The sequence below is a fragment of the Macrobrachium rosenbergii genome, chromosome 55 (genome assembly GCF_040412425.1).
Source record: "Macrobrachium rosenbergii isolate ZJJX-2024 chromosome 55, ASM4041242v1, whole genome shotgun sequence".
In the NCBI taxonomy this organism is placed as follows: Eukaryota; Metazoa; Arthropoda; class Malacostraca; order Decapoda; family Palaemonidae; genus Macrobrachium; species Macrobrachium rosenbergii.
In genome coordinates, this window is record NC_089795.1 from 29062768 (window position 1) to 29080267 (window position 17500).

General features: G+C 33.3%; 1 pseudogene; it reads right to left on the bottom strand.

Annotated features, from left to right (window-relative positions):
* Nucleotides 1-17500, bottom strand: part of LOC136835720 (cell adhesion molecule 2-like) — a 161443-nt pseudogene that overhangs the window by 36244 nt on the left and 107699 nt on the right.

A 17500-nucleotide genomic window follows, 5' to 3' on the forward strand; every position in this document is an offset into this window, starting at 1 on the left:
GTTATGACTTATATCTGTACACTCATGACCGTGAGCAGTTTGTTGGTTTAATGTCTTCATTTCTTACGATTTTTCGTCCTATGCACATTACGCAACTTCAGCTAATTTCTGCTCTTCTGTAAACGCTCCTCTTTATTAAGCCAGATGGGAGCACTGGACTTGCCTCTCCCATTCACCTTAGCAATGAAACCACGTCTACCTCAGAACTATTTATTGTTTTCTATATGTCTTAGTCTAAATACATTTCTTACAATCGCGTGTGAAAATTTACTAGTGGAAACGTATCTGTTTAATTATTATCGATTTCCCTATCCTTCTCATCATAAAAGTTATCTAACTTTTTTTATTCTTGTTGCATTTATCATCCTTTTTGTGTAATCTGCATCATTTAGTATTGACGAAAACTTGTCATGCTGATTTTTTCAAGTCATCTTGGGTATTTGTAAAATCTCTCGTATATAACCGTTAATTATACTTTTCCCAATACAGTATAAATGTTATTCCTTTGATGTTACCACCTTTATAATTTACTCTCAGTTGCCCTTTTCCACATACAAAGAATCTATAAAATTGGGTGATTTTTCACTAAAATATTAATAAACTTGGAACTTAAATTAATTTTTCATGATATAAAATCACATCGATTACAGGTAGAACACACACAAAAAAAACTTTAAATCAATAAAGGTTTTGACGAAATAATTAAGTGGCAAAAAAACTCGGTGCCTTATAATGGAGTGAGTTAAGCAAAGCATGCCATGTGAAACGCATGCAGTCATAAGTAAGGCAGATTTATTATATGAAAAACATTTAAAATATAAAAATAAATTATAACATAAAGGTGTATAAACAAATTATCAGAACTTTGTTTCATATATCGTGTAATAACATGCAAAAAGGCACCAAAGGAAGATGTTATTACTAATATACAAAAGAGGAAAAGTTTGAAAGTAATACGTAAAACTAATTATAAGGGAGACCATTGCTATTCAAATAAGGTAATTATTAAAGTATACTTTTACATTTCAGAGGATCTCTGTCATGAAAATGAAAGAAATAGACAGTCACAAGTATGATTACCTACATAGTGTTGCATGTTTGAAAAAGAACAAGTAAAAACAACAAAATTATTTCATTCTTACGCGAAAGAAAGAAAACAAGAAATACCTCATTGCCTGAGATACCATGTTCAAAATTAGAAGGTCAAAACAAAACGATATATCATTCGATAAATCTTCATTGAGATAAATTAGGAAAGTATACGGAGGGTTCAGATACGCAGTTATATTTCATCTACGTCGAGTGTCTTGGTGATCACGGGCATAAAAATTAGATTCATGGAACAATAGAGGGAAATAATCATAACAAAAATTCAGAAATAATTCAGAAATAAAAATTTAATTATATACACAGCCACACCCACCACACACACACACACACACACACACACACACACACACACACACATACACACACACACACAGTATATATATATATATATATATATATATATATATATAATTATATATATATATGTTTATATTATATATTATGTATTATATACATATATATATACACATATGTATATATATATATATATATATATATATATATATATATATATATATATATATATATATATATATATATATATATCTCTTCTAACATGCATCAATTCCAATCTCTCAGCGCTCTTGGACAAGGAAATAAAAAAATATACAAGTAGAATGCAGAGCAAAATTTTTGCAAAGAGTCGAAGTAAAAAATGTGGAATTCTTATCTTACCTACGACGAGCATCTCAGCGCTCTTGGACTCCGTGTGGAAGGAGGGAGCATCTGCTGACACCTCACACTTGTACTTGCCAGATGACTGGAGGCTGACTGTTCGGAGCGTCACCTTGCGTTCGTCGCTCAAGGCGGTCTGGTGGAGAGGGAGAGAGAGAGAGAGGAGGAAATCATTCATTGATTTTACACACAAAGATGTCAGTGTCGAAAAATGCTGTTTTTAGAGTAAATATTCCAAAATATACCATGGCGTTGTATTTGATAAATTCCCTTAAAAAAAAAAGGTAACGTTTTAGTAAAAACTTTTAATTTTACCCTAAGAAAAAGCGGTTCCCCATTTCCAGAAAACGCCTTTTCGTTGTATTTGATCAATTCAGTTAAAAAAAAAGGGTAATTTTTATAGTAAAAACTTGACTTTTGCCAGAAGAAAGCGTTTCCCGATTTCCAAAAATAATTTGGCATTGTATTTGATAAATTAAGTTCAGAAAAAAGGTAAAAATTGTTCTTAGACAACTAGTCTCAAAGATCACAACCACAAATGAAAGCATTTATTAAAAAAAAAATTTTATGAATATTAACTGAAAACGTAAATAGTTCAGAAAGTTGAAAAGGAACTTCCCCCTAAAACCGGGCACCTTTCAATATTCAATCATTTTGATACCGGACGAAGCCCTCTAAAGGTGGTGTCCCCGAAGGAAAACGTTTTCTGATACATTTTCGCATCCTGCCGCCAAGTTTTGAGCCCGAAGGTAATAGGAATTTTTGCATTGGTGCAAAATATATATATATATAGTAACTCGCGCTCGTTAAGGATATGTCAAACGAGCACGATCATACGCAGCTTACGTTCTGCAAATAAATGTGGGTCACTCGGTACAGACATCCTTACGAGACCTGTATCATCTAGTGCCGTCAGTGCACCTCACGCGATGCTCTGTAGGCATTACTAGAGGTTCTTCGCAGCGTCCCTTCGGCCCCTAGCTGCAACCCCTTTAGTTCCTTTTACTGTACCTCCATTCATATTCTTCCATCTTGCTATCCACCCTCTCCTAACGATTATTTCATAGTGCAGCTGCGAGGTTTTCTTCCTGTTACACCTTTCAAACCTACCTACTCTCAAATTTCCTTTCCAGCGCTGAATGACCTCGTAGGTCCCAGTGCTTGCCTTCGGCCTAAACTCTATATTCCATTCCTATACCGTCTATCCCAGCGTCGATCTGAGACAGAAGCCTCGACGCAACTGATGTGTGGGTTACCCTTCCCGCGAGGCAGAGTAGCTGACATGGTTGATTATACTTCTGTCTTCATTTATAGGATGGATGATGATCCTGGCGAAAATGATTGCCATGGAAATCCCTCTCATTCAGGCGTGCATGATGGATTGAAAACGGGGATGACACGCTAGCCGCAGGAAGTCATTGTTATGGGAAATAGGCATTTTCGTTTTGGCATCTTCATTTATTTCATGTGGCTTTGTTTTTGGAGCTGGAAGCTTTTTTTTTTTTCAGACATATCGGTTTGTGGTAGCATACACAAAGGAATGGTGTACTCTGTTAATACTAACTGCCATTTCTTGAATGTGAAGGAATTTAAATACCTACTCATAATTATAATTAAAGCTAAATTCCATTTCTTGAATGTGAAAGAATTTAAATACATACTCGTTATATGTAAAGACCATCTTGATATAAAGAAATCTTACTCTATATGAAAATTATCAAAACTGGATAAAAAAAAAACTGCCTATGTATATATGTATATCGTCATTGAGTTTACGTAGAGATTATTGCATTTGTTATAAAACTTTTGCCTTCGCCATCTTTCTTAATTAGAAGTCTGTACCTGTTATAAAACAAAAGGAGATATCTTTAAAAATAATTTGTATATCTCGTTTATGGTAGAGATTATTGTATTTGTTATAAAAATTTTGCCTTCGCCATCTTTCTTAATTAGAAGTCTGTAACAATTATAACACAAAAGGAGATATCTTAAAAAAATAATGTCGTTTATGGATAAACCAAGAACTTTTTTTTAATTAAAGGAAAATGCACCGATAACTTTTGGTTTGGCTTCATTAAAAAAAAAATTTGAGTGATGAAGAAAATTTTGTCGCTAGAGGAGAACAAAGTCTTTTGAACATTAGATAGACAGTTTTTTTTTTTTTTTTTTTATCCAGTTTTGATAATTTTCATATAGAGTAAGATTTCTTTATATCAAGATTGTCTTTAAATATAACGAGTATGTATTTAAATTCTTTCACATTCAAGAAATGGCATTTAGCTTTAAATATAATTATGAGTATGTATTTAAATTCTTTCACATTCAAGAAATGGCAGTTAGTATTAACAGAATGCACCATTCCTCATAAGCAGTTTTAAGAATGATGTAACATAACATCTAAGTGCTGCAATAATTACAGTTTAGAAAAGTTTAAATGAAAGCACGTATCACCATGAATAAAATGCGTTAAACAAAATGCGGTTGCTCGAAAAAGTATCCTTAAAATTATTCACACATTTTCATTAACGGAATCCTATTAAATTTCATTACTTGAAAACAGTTCCTCAACTGGATTATCATACCACCTACAATGAAATGTAACACAACGCTTTTACTTGAGACAGTTCCTCAGCCGAAGGTAGTTGTTATCTTGAGTGAAATATTTAATTCTTTTTATTCAAAAACATTTCTTAAAGCGAAGTACATAAACCATTGGAAAAAGTAGTCCGTAAACCTATTAATCAAAACGGTTCCTCAAGGAAGGAACATTTCGCCATGAATAAGCCATAGCTCTCTAAAACAGCTCCACGAACGAAGTCGCCACCGTAAAAGAAATGTTATAAAACTGTGCAAAAAAAGACACATGCGTCGTTACATACCATATATGAAATCCTATGAAATCCCTTTGCTAAAAAATCAGAGCCCCAAACAAATACACATAGTCATTATCATAAGTCAAATCCCAATACTTAATGAGACTTACTCAAGCGCACTGCTACCTAGCAGTTCCCATTTCTCAACGGAAACTTCCTCTAATGAAGTCACACGCGACCCGGAATAAAATCCCATTTCTCAAGGACATCACCTCAAATGAAGTCACTCTGCGACGGCAATTCCAGTTAGAAACCCCGACCGCAAAATGAGTGAGGCCAACAGATTCTAATGTAGTCTTACGTTTTGCCAACCGGCTTACTGTCTTGACGTCACAATAAGGGGTCTGTCGAGAAATCCTAATCCTCTTTGTGGCTTCGTATCCTATTTGGAGTTTCAAGAGCTTACTCGGGAAGCTATTCAGGACCAGTCTTTACTTATGAATGTGATTTTCCGTCGGTCGGAGGAGGCGGAACTCCCCCGTTTGGGTTAACGTTTCCTGCTCAGTCGAGGCTTATTAAGGGAGCGCGCGAACGTCTCGGGTCGATTGTCACTCGCCTCCCGATTCTCATTAATTGTTTTGGCAAGAGGCTACGAGGGGATCATGTATGATGATGCCCTTGTCTTGCGATATTACGTAAAATAACTCATTACTTAAGCATTATATATAAAAAAATAAAAGGATTTTCCGTGTTAATCGTATTTTCAGTTGAGTAATAGAGAGTTAAGTCCCTATAATGTTTCACACGTTACATTGTTAGCACCAGAAAAAGTCTAGGTTGGCTGGATGATTCGACTTTTCCGTGTTATTGAACTAAAAACTGATAGATTATGGACTAATATTCAAGAAAATAAGAAACTAATATTTTGTATTTTATCCCTATCATATTTTCTCTTGGTTTCATTATATATATATATATATATATATATATATATATATATATATATATATATATATATATATACAGTATATATATATATATATATATATATATATATATATATATATATATATATATATATATATATACTATATATAAATATATATTTATATAATATATATATGTATATACATAATATACATATATACAGACATACACATATATATATACACATGTATATATATATATATATATATATATATATATATATATATATATATATATATATATATATACATATACACACACACACACACAATTCAAAACTAGTAAACAAGCAAACCAGAAGGAAAGGCGACATAAACCGAACAATAACAGAGACATTAAAGACTTGGTGAGGAAGGGAAAAGGCAATAACAGAGGAGGAAGAAAATGGGATGATAAGGTAATAGGAGTAAATGAAGAACGGATAGATTTATATAGGGGAACGGGAACGAGACAATGGTTATAATTGTGTAAGGTCATTATACTAAGTGCAGAGAGAGAGAGAGAGACAGGAGAAAGGAGAGAATGAGAGAGAGAGAGAGGAAGAAAGGAGAGAAAGGGAGAGAGGGGAAAGAGAGGGAATATTGTTAAAGTGATGACGTTGGAAGAATTGCACGTGGTAATATACAGAGGAAAAACAGAGGAGTAAGGGAGAGCGAGTGGTAATAAAAATGGTGACAAGGGAAATAGAAATTCGTTGAACGTTGAACAAAATGAGCAGAAACAAACAGAAAAGAGTAGAGCTCTTGAAAACAAAAGCACAAACAGAAACAGTGAACACGTCAAGTGATACTCAGGCATACACAAACGCGTTTGGGAATTAATAACACGATACTAATACAGACGCAAAAAAAAAAAAAAAAATAGAAAATGGTGAATCAAAGAACGAACTGGTGAAATGCTGATTACCCATTGCACGTATGCATATGAGAGAGGGGGGGAAAAGAAAATGAAATTGGTAGAATACCTCGAGAGAGAGTGGAGGAATTCTCCCGGGAAAATGAATACCAGGTATAAAGAAAAATTAATGAAAACTGAAGGAGGAAATATTGGACAACGCAACGAGGGCGAGGGAGAGGGGGAATAGGCGTGAAATAGATGAATGCATAAACTTGTAAAAGAAGAATGTTAGAGGAAGCAGAATAGGAGGTGGGAAGAGAAACGACCGTTTCCAGTTAAACAAGGAGCAGAGAGAAAGAGATTGGGGAGAAAGAATGCTTGATATATATATATATATATATATATATATATATATATATATATATATATATATATATATATATATATATATGTACAGACGCACACATACATTAAACAATGTATATATATATATATATATATATATATATATATATATATATATATATATATATATATATACATATATATATATTGTATATATATATACACACATACACACACATATGTATATATATATATATATATATATATATATATATATATATAATATATATATATATATATATATATATATATATATATATATATATATATATATATATATAATTAATTATTGTATCTGAAGATGCTGCATTCAAGAAATGAAATTGATATCCATAAAATCTAATATTCCGAAGCGCATTTATGTACTTTGCATTGCAGATCTTTCGCGGCAAGATTTTCTTTTCTAGCTTTAGTACTTTCTGTAGAATTGAGCGGTACTTCTTGCAACTGAAATCCTGAACTCTAATATTTTTGAGCCAATTAAAATTTTGCACTCTATCACGGAAGCCACCAGGCACCGCAGAATGCACCGTTACGAATTAACTTTCATTTATCAGCATCATAATTTATAAATTATTGTTAGAATTTTAGTTTTCTGTAAAGAAAACTATTGAGATTCTCTATTTGTCTGTCCGTCCGCACTTTTTTGTCCGCCCTCAGACCTTAAAAACTACTGAGGCTAGAGGGCTGCAAATTGGTATGTTGATCATCCACCCTCCAGTCATCACCAAATTGCAGCCTTCTAGCCTCATTTTTTTTTTTTATTTTATTTAAGGTTAAGCCATGATCGTACGTCTGGCAGCGCTTTCCGGAGGCTTCGCCAACGCACCTTCACTTGACCGCAACTGGGGAGCAACTGAGCGCTGCCCGGTCGTAGCTGAGAAACTTCGGCGCAATTTTTACTTGTTTTTGTTTTTATGTACTCTATACGGAATACAAACTAAAAAAAAAATGAGGTAAATCACTGTTCTCCGTTCTTTTGCTCTAGTTTCGAGCGATACGCAGTGAATGGCTGCAAGAGAAGATTTAACATGCCTACAATTAGGCCTATTAATATTTCCGTTTTATCAACATTATTCTGTACTCGTTTTTAAGCAGTAAGTTAATATATAAATATAGTTACCAATCAATCCTTCGTTCAAAATGAACGTATTGGGGTGTATTAATGTCAAAGATTATTATGTAGGTAATTAGATTTCCCTTCAGCGTGGTCACTACTAATAATAATAATTGCAGTGCTGATGATGATAACAATAATACCGAAATATTATTGTTATTATTATAATTATTATTATAAAATTCACCGAAAATCACAGGTATTTTTATCCGCTGACCAGTTATCACTGTGACAATCATGCCAGACGAATATAAAGAGCATTTTTCGGCCTTTGTCGCCATGGAACCCGTTTATTCACCAAGTTCCTAGTTTCTGCTTTCGAGAGTTTAAAACTTTTCTTGTACATGTGTTCATTTTAAGATAATTTTTGTCTTCTAATAAAGCTGTCATATGAATAAGTCAGGCATAAATATCTCATATACAGCAACTGGACTTAGCAGCCTGCATTTTTATTTCTCTTGGAAATGAAAATTTTCTGAACTATATTTTTGGTCAGATGGTACGATAGAGTTCAATTATAAAGTAAAGGAGTAAAGTATATATATATATATATATATATATATATATATATATATATATATATATATATATATATATAAATATATAAATATATAAATATATAAATATAATATATATATATATATATATATATATATATATATATATATATATATATATATATATATATATATATATATATATTATATAATCAACACAAACTGAAATACTTTTTAGTAAGAGGTGTGATCAGACACTTATTAGATATTTGTGTATATGTATGTGAATCGTTGTGTATTTGTATGCATGTATGAGGCACTTAGTGGCTAAGGTTACATGTACCCATGCAAGTATATTGCTTATTGCTGTGCAGCTTTTCTTTGTCTTTTCCTCTCTCTCTCTCTCTCTCTCTCTCTCTCTCTCTCTCTCTCTCTCTCTCTCTCTCAGTGAAATTAAGGCGGAAAAGAAGTAATCGTTGCCCACCCCACCCACCTTCCAAATGGAATGTTCTCCCTCAATCAGGCCCTCCGTAGCAGCATCTTCGGGAGAAATTGTGGTTCGGAACACGAAAACAGGATCAACGCCCAGTCGCAATCTCTTTCTATCAATAAGGGAAGAACACAATGGGCTCTGCCAGCGTGCAATTGGTGCGGGGAGGCGGGGAGTATGGGAGAGGGTTATCTGGGTGCTAGGATGTGCTAGGGGTTTAGTTTCCCAGGAAGAGGGGGAGGAGGGTTGATGGCGTGGCAAAGGGAGAGGGAGAGCGGGGGGAGGGAAGAGGAAGAGCGGTTTATTTTCCGAGTCTGGTGAGCTGTTGTTGGGTCGTCTTTCGGCAAGAGACAGTTTTCTGCCTTAATGGATTTCTTCTTCATCCTCTTTTCGTTAGGAGCGCTCGTCGATCCGGCGAAAGGATTTACTCTTTCTGGACAGCCCCTAATCTGTGTCTGTATTACTTGGGCGAATGATGGACGCTCAGGTTCCTTAACTGATGCTTAATGGAAGCGCTTCAGGAAATACAACATGCGTTCAATTGAAGCAAAACTGTATCAGGATACTTACATACAAACACACAGACACATAAGTATATATATATATATATATATATATATATATATATATATATATATATACATACATATATACATACATACATACATACATACATATATATATATATATATATATATATATATATATATATATATATATACATACATACATACATACATACATACATACATACATATATATATATATATATATATATATATATATATATATATACATACATATATATATATATATATATATATTTATATATATATATATATTTATATATATATATATATATATATATATATATATATATATATATGAATATCGTTTCTTATCCAGCGATTTCGGTACACAGTCGCTGGATAATACGAGAGAGACACTGATGAACATCCGTTTCCTGTTTTTTATAGAAGAGAACATATATATATATATATATATATATATATATATATATATATATATATATATATATATATATATATATATATATATATATATATATATATATATATATATATATATATATATATATATATTTCAAATTCATCACAACTTGAGAAGATCTTACACCCAGAGGAAGAAATAGTTAACATATAATGAATGCACGTACCTTCACAAAGCATGGAGCCTATGTCTTCATGCGTTGCACATTATGACAGTGACTTAATCACTCAGTTACCATGAGAAATAAGAGCGAATTTCGACCACGACAACTGAATGCTTAGTGTGTCACACGTGGTCATCCATATGCATGATTAATGTCACTAATGCTACACATAACATGTTTATACTTCAAAAGGAGACTGAGGAATAGTCGCAGAATTTACATTACAAATTATATGTCGCAAAATTATAAACTAACCTACAGTGTTAACTGCTGCCAACAGCAAAATAGGTGGAGTATGTCTACATTATGACAGAGAACAAGTGTGTACGTTTGTGTATATATGTGTGTGTGTGTATGTGGATACCGATGTTTGGGCCTTGTTTAATATTCCTAAATAAATCGATGGTGCATTTTGAGATCAGGGAGGTGAAATATGTACCAGGTTGAAAGTCGGCTGTACTGAATAGTATCTGTGGTAATAAGGTATAAATATAAAAAAAATATATATATATATATATATATATATATATATATATATATATATATATATATATATATATATATATAAATATATATATATATATATATATATATATATATATATATATATATATATATAAAAAAATTACATATATATATATATATATATATATATATATATATATATATTATATATGTATGTATGTATTTATGTAGGTATATATACATGTATATATACTGTATTGTATATATATATATATATATATATATATATATATATATATATATATATATATGATATATATATATATTATATATATATATATATATATATATATATATATATATATATATATATATATATATATATATATATATATATATATATATATATGAGTTTTGTACGTTGATACTTATATGGGTGTTTATTGTAGACTATATATATTCCATTATTTTATTTAATAACAAAAGACTCACCATAGCAGAGCACAAGAGAAGAAATTTAATTAGAGCAGCATGGCCAATTCTCATGACTAAGAAAATGCCGCGAAGCCGCGTAGGCTTGATTCCCTCGCATGACCTCGGGTCATTTAATTATCTGGGAAAGGAATTGGAATTCGTTCCTTTTCCAACATGTTACATTAACCTCCCTCTTTTCCGTCCCTAATTTATTGCTGATTAGCAGTCTGAATGTCTTGCAACGTCGACTTCATTAGACAACGGTCGGAAATGTTCTCGTGACGTCAAATGGTTCCTGACTGAGGTCGTTCTAGACGTCTCTGGTTTACGTGGAGAATGAAAATGGGAGGTTCTTTAGTGAATGATATGGATCCCCGGATTGCATGATATGTTCATTGCGGAGTGGGGCTCCGAGTGCAACCATTACACAAATCTTCAAGTTTGGCTAATGCGCCTTCCCAGTGTTCACGTGTTGACGTAATCTGGAGGAAAAATGACATTTCCTGCTCCTACTTCTGTGGATGTTGATGGCAGTTATTAATTTGCAATTATACGAAGATTTGGATAATTGACATATTAAGGAATGAATACATAATATGAAACAATAACCATTACCGTAGACTTCTCATCATCAGCAGTCAAAACATAATAATCGCTGAAGGGGAAGGCGCTGGAGTTTTAGTTGAATTAAGAATGCCCGAAAATCTTGATTTTAAGCCGGTTCGATTTATTTCGGCTTACGAGAAAGAGTCACACTATCAGATGTTCGTATATTCTGTTTGATTTATCCATCCTTGAACATGTTACTCTTTTCGTGAAGAAATGACGTGGCTCTGCTTACTTTCTCTCTAGTTCTTTCTCGCTGCACACACACACACACACACTATATATATATATATATATATATATATATATATATATATATATATATATATATATATATATATATATATATATGTACATATTGTATTTATATATATATATATATATATATATATATATATATATATATATATACATATATATATATATATATATATATATATATATATATATATATATATATATATATATATATATACATATATATATATATGACTATTTATCACATCACCGTGATTCATATACAATCAGAGCTACAAACGTCCTTTAATATCCAATTCACTCTATTTACTCAGAGTAATATATTTTCATATATGTTACCGAAGGGAATTTTTAGGTGATAATAAGTCCACCGTCCGTGGGATCAGACCAGCGACGGACGAGGAATCAGGACTACAGTGACACACTAACCAGTCAGCCACAGAGAGGTATAAATGAATACCATCTCCCATCAACCCCACCCGTCGAACTCAGGTGTTTTGCGTTTGGAGATGATATCCACCCACCTCTGCCATGTTGACCGTGTAAGTCTGCGTTTGTCGCACGTAGCCATATTATGACTATTTATCATCACCGTGATTCATATACAATCGAAAGCTACAAACGTCCTTTAATATCAATTCACTCTACCTCGGAGTAATATATTTTCATATATGTTACCGAAGATTACAGGTGATAATAAGTCCACCGTCCCGTGGGATCGAACCAGCGACGGACGAGGAATCAGGACTACAGTGACACACTAACCAGTCGGTACAAGAGAGGTATAAATGAATACCATCTCCCATCAACCCACCCGTCGAACTCAGGTGTTTTGCGTTTGGAGATGATATCCACCCACCTCTGCCATGTTGACCGTGTAGTGCGTTTGTCGCACGTATATATTATGACTATTTATCACATCACCGTGATTCATATACAATCAAGCTACAAACGTCCTTTAATATCAATTCACTCTACCTCAGAGTAATATATTTTCATATATGTTACCGAAGGAATTTTAGGTGATAATAAGTCCACCGTCCCGTGGGATCGAACCAGCGACGGACGAGGAATCAGGACTACAGTGACACACTAACCAGTCGGCCACAAGAGAGGTATAAATGAATACCATCTCCCATCAACCCACCCGTCGAACTCAGGTGTTTTGCGTTTGGAGATGATATCCACCCACCTCTGCCATGTTGACGTGTAGTGCGTTTGTCATACGTAGCCATATTATGACTATTTATCATCATCACCGTGATTCATATACAATCGAAAGCTACAAACGTCCTTTAATATCCAATTCACTCTACCTCCGAAGTAATATATTTTCATATATGTTGCCGAAGGAATTTTAGGTGATAATAAGTCCACCGTCGTGGGATCGAACCAGCGACGGACGAGGAATCAGGACTACAGTGACACACCAACCGTCGCTGGTTCGATCCCACGGACGGTGGACTTATTATCACCTAAAATTCCCTTCGTAACATATATGAAAATATATTACTTCCGAGGTAGAGTGAATTGATATTAAAGGACGTTTGTAGCTTTCTGATTGTATATGAATCACGGTGATGTGATAAATAGTCATAATATGGCTACGTGCGACAAACGCACTACACGGTCAACATGGCAGAGGTGGGTGGATATCATCTCCAAACGCAAAACACCTGAGTTCGACGGGTGGGTTGATGGGAGATGGTATTCATTTATACCTCTCTTGTGGCCGACTGGTTAGTGTGTCACTGTAGTCCTGATTCCTCGTCCGTCGCTGGTTCGATCCCACGGACGGTGGACTTATTATCACCTAAAAACCCTTCGGTAACATATATGAAAATATATTACTTCCGAGGTAGAGTGAATTGATATTAAAGGACGTTTGTAGCTTTTGATTGTATATGAATCACGGTGATGTGATAAATAGTCATAATATGGTTACGTCGCGACAAACGCACTACACGGTCAACATGGCAGAGGTGGGTGGATATCATCTCCAAACGCAAAACACCTGAGTTCGACGGGTGGGTTGATGGGAGATGGTATTCATTTATACCTCTCTTGTGGCCGACTGGTTAGTGTGTCACTGTAGTCCTGATTCCTCGTCCGTCGCTGGTTCGATCCCACGGACGGTGGACTTATTATCACCTAAAATTCCCCTTCGGTAACATATATGAAAATATATTACTTCCGGGAGGTAGAGTGAATTGATATTAAAGGACGTTTGTAGCTTTCTGATTGTATATGAATCACGGTGATGTGATAAATAGTCATAATATGGCTACGTGCGACAAACGCACTACACTGTCAACATGGCAGAGGTGGGTGGATATCATCTCCAAACGCAAAACACCTGAGTTCGACGGGTGGGTTGATGGGAGATGGTATTCATTTATACCTCTTGTGGCCGACTGGTTAGTGTGTCACTGTAGTCCTTGATTCCTCGTCCGTCGCTGACTCGATCCTACGGACGGACTTATTATCACCTAAAATCTCTTCGTAACATATATGAAACATATTACCTGGAGTGTAGAGTGAATTGATATTAAAGGACGTTTAAGCTTTCTGATTATATATATATATATATATATAATATATATATATACTGTATATACATATATATGTGTATATATATACATATATATATATATTTGTATTTACATATATATATATATATATATATATATATATATATATATATATATATATATATATGTTATATATATTTTAAACTCATCAATAAAACTTGAAACAGAACCTGTAGAGGGAAACAGAGGCCGAAGTAAGATCAGCATAAAATGCAAACTAAAGGTATCCTGCCAAAAATTTTCCCACGTGCTTGAATGTGAAATCCATCAGCCGTGGGCTCCCTGTGAACAGAGTTAACCGCGCATGCTCAGTCGGCATGACGAGCGTCGTGCCAAGTTTCATTTCACAGAAGACGTGCATAATCCATGAAGAGGCATCGTTCTTGCAGGTTTAGGATGAAGACAAAAGAAAGTCTCTCTTTCTCCATGTTTTATGCAGAGACAGATGCACACGAAAGTTTTATGCGAGCTTATCTGTGATTTATGTCCCCCTGGCACCATTTCATGTGTAAACTGCGTAAACAGGCGTGGATGGATAGGTTTATATTACATTTGCATTTGTCTGAAAAGTGAAATCTGTTTATCGTTTCGGGTCTCTAATCGTTTGACAAAAATCCGAATTATATATGCATATATACATACATACATTATATATATACTCATATACGTACATGTATATAAGTATATATACATGTATATGCATGTTTGTATGTATAATATGTATTTGTATATATATTTATATATATATTATATATATTATATATATATATATATGATATATATATAGTATATATATATATATATATATATATATATATATATATATATATATATATATATATATATATATATATATATTCACTGTATATATACACACACACACATATGCATCCACACTTTACAGTGAAAAAGTGAAGATGAAAAAGTGCTATCACGTGACAGGAGGAAGCGCCAGCATTTAAATGGTGACCGAGGTCATTGCCCCGACAAACAATCTGGATCTTTCATGCAGGTGGGGGCCACCTCTTTGCTATTAAGACTGCCCAGTTGCTAACATAATTAACTTGACTTACAAGGACCAACTCTGCTATGTTTTCATGTGCATATCTTATCCGATTTTTCATGTCTAATTAATAGCAATGGCGTGAGTCCACCCACATGGAAACATAAGATTTGTTAATGGAACACTGACCTCGGTCATAAGGTTAGAGTTCCTCTTTTTGTTAAAAGCTATTTTTTTTTAATATATCTAGGTTTGTTTGCACTGTCCCCCTTAGCTTATGTCATACAAATGTCTACTACAACGTATCACGTCTCTAGAAAATATCTTAACTACACACGAAACCAGTCAAGGTTTATATCTGTGTGGTACATTTTTTCTATACACCCACAATCACATACACACACACACCTATATAACATAATATATTAATATATATAATATATATATATATATATATATATATATATATATATATATATATATATACATATATATATATATAATATATATTATATATATATGTGTGTGTGTGTATGTAAATATATAGATAGACAGATAAACGGATAGATGTATAGATATAATGATGTAAACAAAGTTTTTCCAGTTCCTGGAAATCTCAAGCAGTTACTCATTAGGAAGTATTTGAAAATATCTCCGATCAGTGGTCTATGAAGTGAGGGTTTTGTGACTAAATAATTCCAGCCTGACTTTCATCTGGCATAAAAAAAAGTATTATAATAGCCATATGAATGTCAAAGAAATATCTTTTTTGAATATATTTTCTAACTCCAGGTATTTTGATGCTCTTTATTATTTCCACATCAAGTAATAGGTTGAGTGTTACTGACATGAATCATTCTGTTGTTATTATAAAAAGTTAAGATATTTTTATGAAAATTTAATACGAACGTCGTAAAACTAACATAAATCTTCACAGTAATGAAGTGTGCCAGGGGTTCATACACAGTTATTTATGTTGCCATCGCTGTGAATACTTGAGCACATTCCTGTTCTGAATTATTTGTTTACCTCTTTAACTTTACCCTTTTTATTACTGAGAAAAAGTTAGATATATACTGGTGAATCTTCGCCGACAAGCAAATAAACTAGAAAATATGGCACTCAATCAATGATTCTGTTGTGTCCACACCAGTAACGATTTGACATTTCTATTTCCGGATGAGGGGGATAAAACGACGTATACAGCATACAGTAATCCACCAAAGGAATCGTCAGGTTATATGTTTCAGCGTTTATCGATGAAATATATTAATAATGACGCAACTAAGATACAGGGCAGACAAAATATTCAACATAAAACCCTGAGCACAGCTGTTAAAATAATAATGAAAGTAAACCTAATCGAGTCCTTGTTTTCTTATGAACTGGCGATGGTTATAATTATTGGTATATTATTTATTTTATTTTTTAGGTATACTGTAGTTACATAGGTGGCGCTTTGCAGCATTAATTGGACTGCAATTTAGAATCTGAAGTCGAGGCTATTTTCATAAGTATGGAAGCTGTATATTGTCAAAATCTTTGGAAAACTATGAACAATAGTAAGAAACTTAGCCAATGAGTCTTCAAATGAGGAGTGTATGTAGAATTGTCTTTATTCTTTTGGCGTTCTGTTTTTCAACAAAAAAATATTGCGGCGGCTTTTTCAGAAAATCTCCATTACGGAATTTTACGAAAACTTAACGGAGAAAAGCAGCACCTGTTTAGATCAGAAAAAAATGAATGACGAGAATGCCTAGACATGTGCATTATTAATTGAAAGAGTCCAGATAGAGAGTATACAAGGTGCTTACTTCTGCAGCTTGCAATATTGAACATTCATAGTCAGCGAAAAATAGAAAGAACGGCATATACAAGACGTGTGCAAAAATAACTGTTTCCAGCTGAACTAACAAGAATGTGCAGTGGAATGGCGTATTGAGTCATTTGTTTTTGTTACCTTTTTCTAGTTTTTGTTTTTGACTGCACAAGAAATAA